Genomic DNA, 8,418 nt, shown 5'->3' on the forward strand with positions numbered 1-8,418 from the left:
TATCAGTGCACCCCTAATATTTACTGATGTTTGTGAGAGACTTCAGTGGGATTTAGAGGCGCTTGGTGCTTTTCTTGGTTAGACTCACTTATCCAGTCTAACCTGGATTACTAACATTGACACCTGTCAATGTGGTTTTCCTTTTGTCCTGTTCATTTCTGCATACTTCCATCTTGAACTGAGACCCATAAAGAGTCTCCCTTGAGAACAGTAGCTAGCAATGGCCACATCTAATTTAGAAATTCTCAGCCTCTTCAGATAAGGAAGGACTCTCTTCCACACCCCACCCCTTCCACCCCCTCACCCTTTTGTAGCTATTGAGTCAGCCTTGAATCATGACATCATGGTTAGAGTTGCCTGTAATAACTTATTAATATTATGAGTTGACCTGTGTTTACTGTAGGCAAATGTCAAATTAATTCAATAACAGGACAGTGAGGAAATGTCTAGGAATGGGTAGTTAGATCCATGTTTCCACTCCTTAGTAGCTATCTGGGGTGTGTCCCCACCTGTGCTGGCCCCAGGAGCCTTACCTGGGATCCTGGGGGCCTTCCAGGGCACCAACAGAGCCGATCCAGATGCTCAGAGCCTGGCCAGCAGCTAGAGCATACCTCTGGCCGGCCAGGCTCCGTTCCTGGCAGTGCACACTGCTGATATGTGCACCACACCACTTTTTGCAGCTTTTTTTTTTTACACTGGGATCTCCTGGTGTCAAATTTTGGCACCAAGCTACAAATTAGCAGCACGGTGAATGCTTACACATGCACTGCATGCAGTTTGCAGCACCTCAAACAGCTTTGAGGTGCTGCAAACTGCATGTGTGCGCTCATCTGGACACCCCTGGAGGACAATACAGTAACATTAGTTTGATGCCCAGACAGGTTTTCCTGGTAGTGATTTGGTTGTTGCTAAAAAGAGAGAGATGAAGGCAGCAATCTAATCTGTTTGGTCATTAGTTACATTGATCTGTATAGCATCTGAAAACATGAGGAATTGAGAGGTACAGATGGTCTGGCTGTTCACTCTCCCCTTCCAACCTGAGATAGAAGAAGCTTTGACTTTGCATTAAGCAAAATGGAAAATGGTTAACTGAGTCCTTGGGAAGGGTATGCCTAAGATTTCTAGAAAGGTTTCTAATCAAGAATGTTTTCTCTGTTTAAAAAAATGTCAAGTGAAATTTTGGTTTCTTTTCCAAGTAGCTTTGGTTTCTTTCTTGATTATGATTATCAAGGTTAAGACATTATTTGATTTCCCAAATCCCACATTCCCAGCCATGCTCTCTTTAACCCCCCTCACTTACCCTCCCTCCTGGGGATAAGAAAGACCTGTACTTGTTTTCCTTGGACTTTGCAAGAGGGCTTCATGTTACTTTGTATCAGCAAATCCTTGATAATAAAGGAGCAGAACCTGTCAAATATGCTACCAGATATGAAAACTGAGGCCACACTTGCACAAAAAATATGGAAGAAAAACACACCACTTATATTCAAATGCTTAATAATCTCAGCACCACATCCTGTATTCCAGACCATGCATGTGGGCAGATCAATTTCCTGGCACAAAAGCCCACTGACTCCCATAAAGTGACACCAGAATGGATTTGATCTAGTTATGCCATGATCATTTCTCCTTGAAAGTCATCTCTCTGCTATTTATACAGTGCAGTATGCACATTGGTCTTAGCCAGATGCCCACTGACTAAATGCTGAGAAATGTAAAATCTCCCAGATGCCATTGTTTTGTTTCAAAGGATATGGTGCATATTAGATACAGACAAATAAAAATATAGTCAGAAAACACAGATGTGCCATTTTACATTGCAGGTCTGCAGTTGCTGGTATATGAACAAAATGACACTACAAAAATAATGACAGCACCTGGTGAATAGAAATATTTTATTGTATTAGAGTATCTGTGTGCTTTGGCTGACAAGGCATTTTCTTACTTCTATGTTTGCTATACCATTACTCACTATAACACCCTACTGTTTTCTTAGAGCATGGTTTTGTGATCTCTCTGTTGTAGAGGGACCCAGACTGAGCAGCCACACGGGGGTAGAGCTGGGTGCTGCATGTTCAACGGGTGTCTTATTCCCCTACTTTTGTATCTCACCTGCCATAACTTGGTGTAACTATAAAGGATATCAGGAGGTGGTACCTGATCATATAGGGTTTGGTGAGAGTGGTGTGGGTCACAATGTCCAAGTCTTCCATGGGGCTCCACCTCTCCTACACCCCACCCCTTCCTACTTGGGTGTTCTGTTGGTGATTAGAGCAGGCACCTGGTTTTCCTGGGTACCTAGCTTCATGTGCTAGGTAGACAGGTCCATGTAGGAAGAAAACCAAGTGGCCCAGGGTCAGCATAAGTTGGCTGAGCCCAGGGGTCTTGTTAAAGGTCTGTGGTCAACGGCATCCAGGCTGTGTAAGAAAATGAATAAACCAATATAACTTAAATAATAATGTCTGTGTTTGCTTCAGCCCTGCCTCAGCCCAGTAGAATAACATGACTACCTTTCTCCAGGTGGTCAGGGCTCTTCAGGGTTCGCCCCCTGTTATGAGCCCCATCTGAGTGGCCTGACCTGTATCGAACTGAGGCCTTTGGGTATCCTGGGGCCATGGGTATCATGAACCCCTGCAGGTACCTGGCCTCCAGCAGCTGTGTGACAGGGTTCTGCGGGGAGAGCCGGTGTTGAGCTGGTCTTCAAGCACAAGTCCATGGCTCTGCTAGTGGAGGAAGGTGATGTGGGACAGTGCCTACACTGATGGTTTCCCCATTTCTGAAGCCAGTGCTGCCTTTTACAAGAAGTTTTGGGTTGACCTGAGCCAACCTGGACCCCTGCCTTCCCCCACTTGCCCTGCGGCCATCAGCAGGTGCTGAGAGCCTCAGAGGGGTTCACTGGCTCCTGCAATTGTAGCTTCCAGGCCCTGGGTAGCATTGGCTGTGCCAGCCACCTGCCTTCCTCTTGGGTTGAGTCCTTGGCCCACCAGGAGCCCAGCTTCCAGCTCTCACTCTGGCCCAGGGAATGGGCCCATGGAGGGGGCTACCTATCCCACCCAGGGAATGGGGATGTTGAGGAGTGTGCTGTCAGCCCAGGGCCAAGTGGGAGTACACTGCCTGTGAAGCACTCTGGCAGCCATTACCCCATTATGTGCGGGGCTTGGCTGGGTCCCTGCTACACAGTCTTTATGTTATTTCTTTTTAAAACATAGAATAAATGAACTCCTCCCTTAGCTCACTTCTTCCCTCCCCCCCCAAAAAAGGTAAACAAAACAACAATAACAAAAAGAAAACCCACAGAAGAAATGTTAGGGTAGCTTGTCGCATTTAGCTGTAGTTACACTTACTTGAGTGGTGAATTATAGTATTATTTGAACTTTTCTTTTATATTCAGCCTTATTTAACTATTACTTAAGTTTTTGTATAGCCTTATTATTATTTGAACTTCTGCATTCTGAGCTTGCCTTGAGCTTGCTGCACATTGAGAAGCAGTTTGTTCGTCTAACATTATCAACATAGGCATGTAAAATGTAAGCCTTGTTACTAGCTCAGATTAACTGAATTTGGCATTAACTGACTGAATTGGAGGGATGACATGATTGGTTATGTTAATGAAGAGTGATAAGAGGGGACCAATTGGACATTGCCCAGTTGCAGAGCCCTTGGAATTCCCAGAGTTGATGGACAGACCAAATTAGGAGTCCAGGGCATGCCTAAATTAAGACACCGGTAAAAGGCCAGTTAAGAAGTGTCCATGTGATGGGTTTATTGAAAAAAAAGAAATATGCTGACAGGATAAAAACATGAACAGTATGATGATCATAGGGAAACCAATCAATGGTTCCCAGAAATGAAGAATCATCAGAGGAGTAAAGCTAATGAGAGAGCATAAAAGGGGGGCAACAAGGAAGTTGGGTGTGCGTTGTTGTCCAACAACATCTGGACTGAAAAACAGCCATTACCCACAGATGACCACCCTCTTCTTTCAGGAACTGATTGGTCACCTTTTCTGTGAAGTAGAGTAACATCTGGGATTGGGTGAGACTATTGAACTAAGTATTTTTCTCCTATATGTAGAAACTATCAATGCGTTTAATGTATTTAATAAAGTTAGATTTTAGTTAAGTTGAATTGTGTGAGATGTATTCCAAGTTAAACTCTATCTTGACTGTGCTTTGGCGAACCTTTAGTGCCAGGGGTGCGTAACAGAGATGTAAGGTCAGTATGTTAAAGGGACATGAAGCAACAGAAAAGGAATGAACCAGTCAAACTATAACCCTTAGTAGCTTTTCCTCATTTGGGAAGTTGATTTCTGTCTTACTGGAGAAATGGGGAAGAAATACCTGCTTGTGTGGTGTCATAATGTTGGTTTCGTGTGAAATATCATGCAGCTGAAAAAGTTAAAATTGGGACAAAATCTTGAAAGTATTTTTTGTGGTCCTGGAAGACCCTGTTCACAGCTGCTTCAGGTAATGTACACTCACGGTGGGCCAGATTCTTCCACTTTTACTTACTGAATAATACCTCTCTTCACAAGTAGTCCCATTTATTAAGGGAGAGCAAAATACAGTTTGTTGGAAGTGATCACTGTTCCCAGATCCAGTAGTGGTAACCTCAGCATCCTCTGACGGTGTGTCCATGGCCTCATGCAAACCTGTGAAGAGGAGAAGGAAGCTCACTTTCCAGAACTTATGTACTCCACAAAGGACAAAGACACAGAAGGTAAACCTTGGATGCAGTTAAATTCAGGGATTTCCAGCTCTTTGAATTATATCCTGCTTTCATTGCCTAAATAAATCAATCATTTTTGCCAGCCTAATCCAGAAGTAGTCTCTCTGGTATCCACCATAGAACAGTCTTAAAATAGATCTATTCAATGAATTCTGGATGTTTCCTCTTGTACTGTTTCAACAGGCTGAAGGGATCTGCTGCCACTTTTCCGAAGCTAGACTTTCACAACAAATCATTCATGGCTTTGGCCTCATCCTCTTCTACCCTTATTTTTTCCTCTAACAGAAAGAGAGTTGGGTCTGAAGGTGGGATCGAGTGCCCCTGCTGTAGTCAAAAGGGTGTTTCAGGAGAGCTAGAACTACTTAGAAACATTTCTGTGCAAGTCATGGTTTCTAAAAGCTTCTGCCATCTTTGGAAGGGAAAAGTAAGAGAGCCTGTTCCATTCATTATTTTATTCTTCTCTTCTTGGAGACAATATGTATTTCCCCAGATGCATACCCAGTTTTCAATAAATCTGTTCAGAAACTTTAAAGCTCTCTGAAGATTTTTCTGATGAATTACTATATTGCTTGTTGCTTCCTGTTCCAAGAAAATTACCTCTCTATGGACTCTTAACATTTCTCTGAAGAATACACTGTGTGAGATTCAATAAGACCAACTGTGTTTAGTAATTGACTTTTTTCAACCTCTGGAGCAGTAATTTAAGAGAATATTCACTGTCTTAATCATGTGTATGTAGCTAGAGAACTACACATAAAAATTACATGGATGTCCTTTGAAAATGATGCAATGACTTCATGGAGTAAACAATATTGTTTGTTAGTATTTATTGAGTGAAAGAAAGCGTAGATATAAGAAAAAGGGCACAACTCACTAAAGTGGGAGTATGTGCAAGCAATGAGTTTATTAATTGTTTAATGTTATAGTTTTTGAGAGTTAAAAAAGAGGTGAGCTCACACACAGAGACTTGCCTTCCATGTTACAGGCTATTCAGTTTAATCCAGTTATCTGTATACTGAACTGGACTTGTATTGGGCTTAAGTGTTTATCCTTAGGTCCTTAAAACTGATCAAGGTACTGCTCAACTTTGCCTTCAGTTAACTGAATGACTGACCTTTTTAAGCCTTAAAGAGTAAAGTTTGCTTTCCAGCAAATGCATCATTTTGGTGGCACTGCCAGTCCTGCCATATCCTCATATCCTTCATTAAGTGTGCTCGCCAGAAGAGCACACAGTACTTTACTAGAAGGTTTCCCATAATGGCTAGGGGAAGTTTCCTGATCACAGGCCCCGGCTCTCATGGGGGACTTCACCCTGACATCTGCTGGGAAGGCAATTCAGCAGTGTGCAGGCAATCCAGGAAGTTTTTGGAGAGTATTCAGGACAACTTCTTGGTTTAAGTGCTGGAGTGGCCAGCTAAGGGCCATGCTCTTCTTGACCTGCTGCTCACAAACAGGGAAAAACTAGTGGGGAACGTAGTAGTGGATGGCAACTTGGGCAGCAGCGACCACAAGATGATTGAGTTTGGGATACTGAGGAAACGAAGGAAAGAGAGCAGCAGAGTAAGGACCCTGGACTTCATAAAGCAGACTTTGACTTGCTCAGGGAAATCATGGGCAGGATCCACTGGGAAGCCAGTCTGAAGGAGAGAGAAGTCCAGGAGAGCTTGCTGTACTTTAAAGAATCCTTACTGAGAGTGCAGGAACAAACCATCCTGACTGCAGGAAGACTAGCAAGTATGGCAGAAGACCAGTATGGTTTAGCAGAGAACTCTTTAGTAAACTAAATCACAGAAAGGAAGTTTATAATAAGAAGTGGAAACTTGGACAAACAACTAGGGAGGAGTATAAGAGTATTGCTCGGGCACGCAGGGGTGAAATGAGGAAAGCCAAAGCACAATTGGAGTTGCAGCTAGCAAGGGATTTGAAGGGTAACAAAACAGATTTCTACAAGTATGTCAGCAACAGAAAATCAGGGAAAGTGTTGGTCCCTTACTGAATGGGGGTGGCAACCTAGTGACAGAGGATGCAGAAAAGGCTGTAGTACTTGATACCTTCTTCACCTCAGTCTTCACAGGCAAGGTCAGCTCTCAGACTACTGCGCCCGCCAACATAGTTTGGGGAGGAGGCGCAGTGAGCAGCCAACTGTGGCAAAAAGAACAGGCTAGGGATTATTTAGAAAAGCTGGACATATACAACTCCATGGGCCTGGACAGGATGCAGCCAAGGGTGCTGAGGGAGTTGACCAATGTGATTGCAGAGCCACTGGCCATCCTCTTGGAAAACTCATAAGTGATCGGGAGAGGTCATGGATGATTGGAAAAGGGCAAATATAGTGCCCATATTTAAGAGAGGGTAAAAAGAGAATCCAGAGAACTACAGACTGGTTGCCTAACCTCAGTTCCTGGAAAAATCATGGAGCAGATCCTCAAGGAATATATTTCTAAGCACTTGGAGGAGAAGGTGATTAGGGACAATCAGCATGGATTCACCAAGGGCAAGTCATGCTTGACGACCAACCTGATTGCCTTCTATGGTTGCATAACCCCTGGCACAGCTTTATGAGCACCCATGATGTTCTGGCGTTGTGCCAGAGGACTGGAAAAGGGCCAATGTGGTTCACATTTTCAAAAAAGGGAGGAAGGGGGACCTAGAAAACTATAGGCCAGTTAGTCTTACCTCGGTCCTGGGTAAACTTTTTGAGAGAATTATCCTGGCGCATGTCCGCGAGGGGCCAGCAGGGGAGATTATGCTTAGGGGCAACCAACATGGGTTCATTAGAGGCAGGTCCTGTCAGACCAACCTGGTGGCCTTCTATGAGCAGGTCACAAAATCCTTGGACGCAGGTGTCGTGGTGAACATAGTCTTTCTGGACTTTAGGAAGGCCTTTGACACTGACTCTCACCCCATCCTCATTAAAAAAAACTAGGAGACTGTGGCATCGATACCTACAGCCAGATGCCTGGAGGGCCGCACCCAGAGAGTGGTGGTGGACAGGTCTTATTTGACCTGGAGGGATGTGGGCAGTGGGGTCCCCCAGGGCTCCATTCTTGGGCCCGCACTGTTCAACATCTTCATCAATGACTTGGATAAAGGGGTAAAAAGTACCCTGTTCAAATTCGCAGATGACACTAAGATGTGGGGAGAAGGGGGCACACTAGAAGGAAGGAATAGGCTGCAATTGGACCTGGACAGGTTACAGGGGTGGGCGGATGAGAACAGGATGGGTTTCAACACTGACCAGTGCAAGGTACTGCACCTGGGGAGGAAGAACCAGCAGCATACCTACAGGCTGGGGAACTCCCTTCTCATCAGTGCAGAGGTAGAAAAGGATCTTGGAGTCATTATTGATGCCAAAATAAACATGGGCCGAGAGTGTGGGGACGCGGTCAGGAAGGCCAACCACACCTTGTCATGCATCCACAGATGCATCTCGAGCAGGTCCAAGGAGGTGATCCTCCCCCTCTATGCAACACTGGTCAGGCCGCAGTTGGAGTACTGCATCCAGTTCTGGGTGCCGCACTTCAAGAGGGATGTGGACAGCATTGAGAGGGTCCAGAGGAGGGTCACTTGCATGATCAGGGGGCAGCAGGGCAGGCCCTATGGGGAGAGGCTAAGGGACCTGAACCTGTTCAGCCTCCACAAGAGAAGGCTGAGGGGGGGTCTAGTGGCCTGTTACAAACTAGGCAGAGG

The sequence above is a fragment of the Alligator sinensis genome, unplaced genomic scaffold (assembly GCF_000455745.1).
Source record: "Alligator sinensis unplaced genomic scaffold, ASM45574v1 scaffold633_1, whole genome shotgun sequence".
Taxonomy (NCBI): Eukaryota; Metazoa; Chordata; order Crocodylia; family Alligatoridae; genus Alligator; species Alligator sinensis.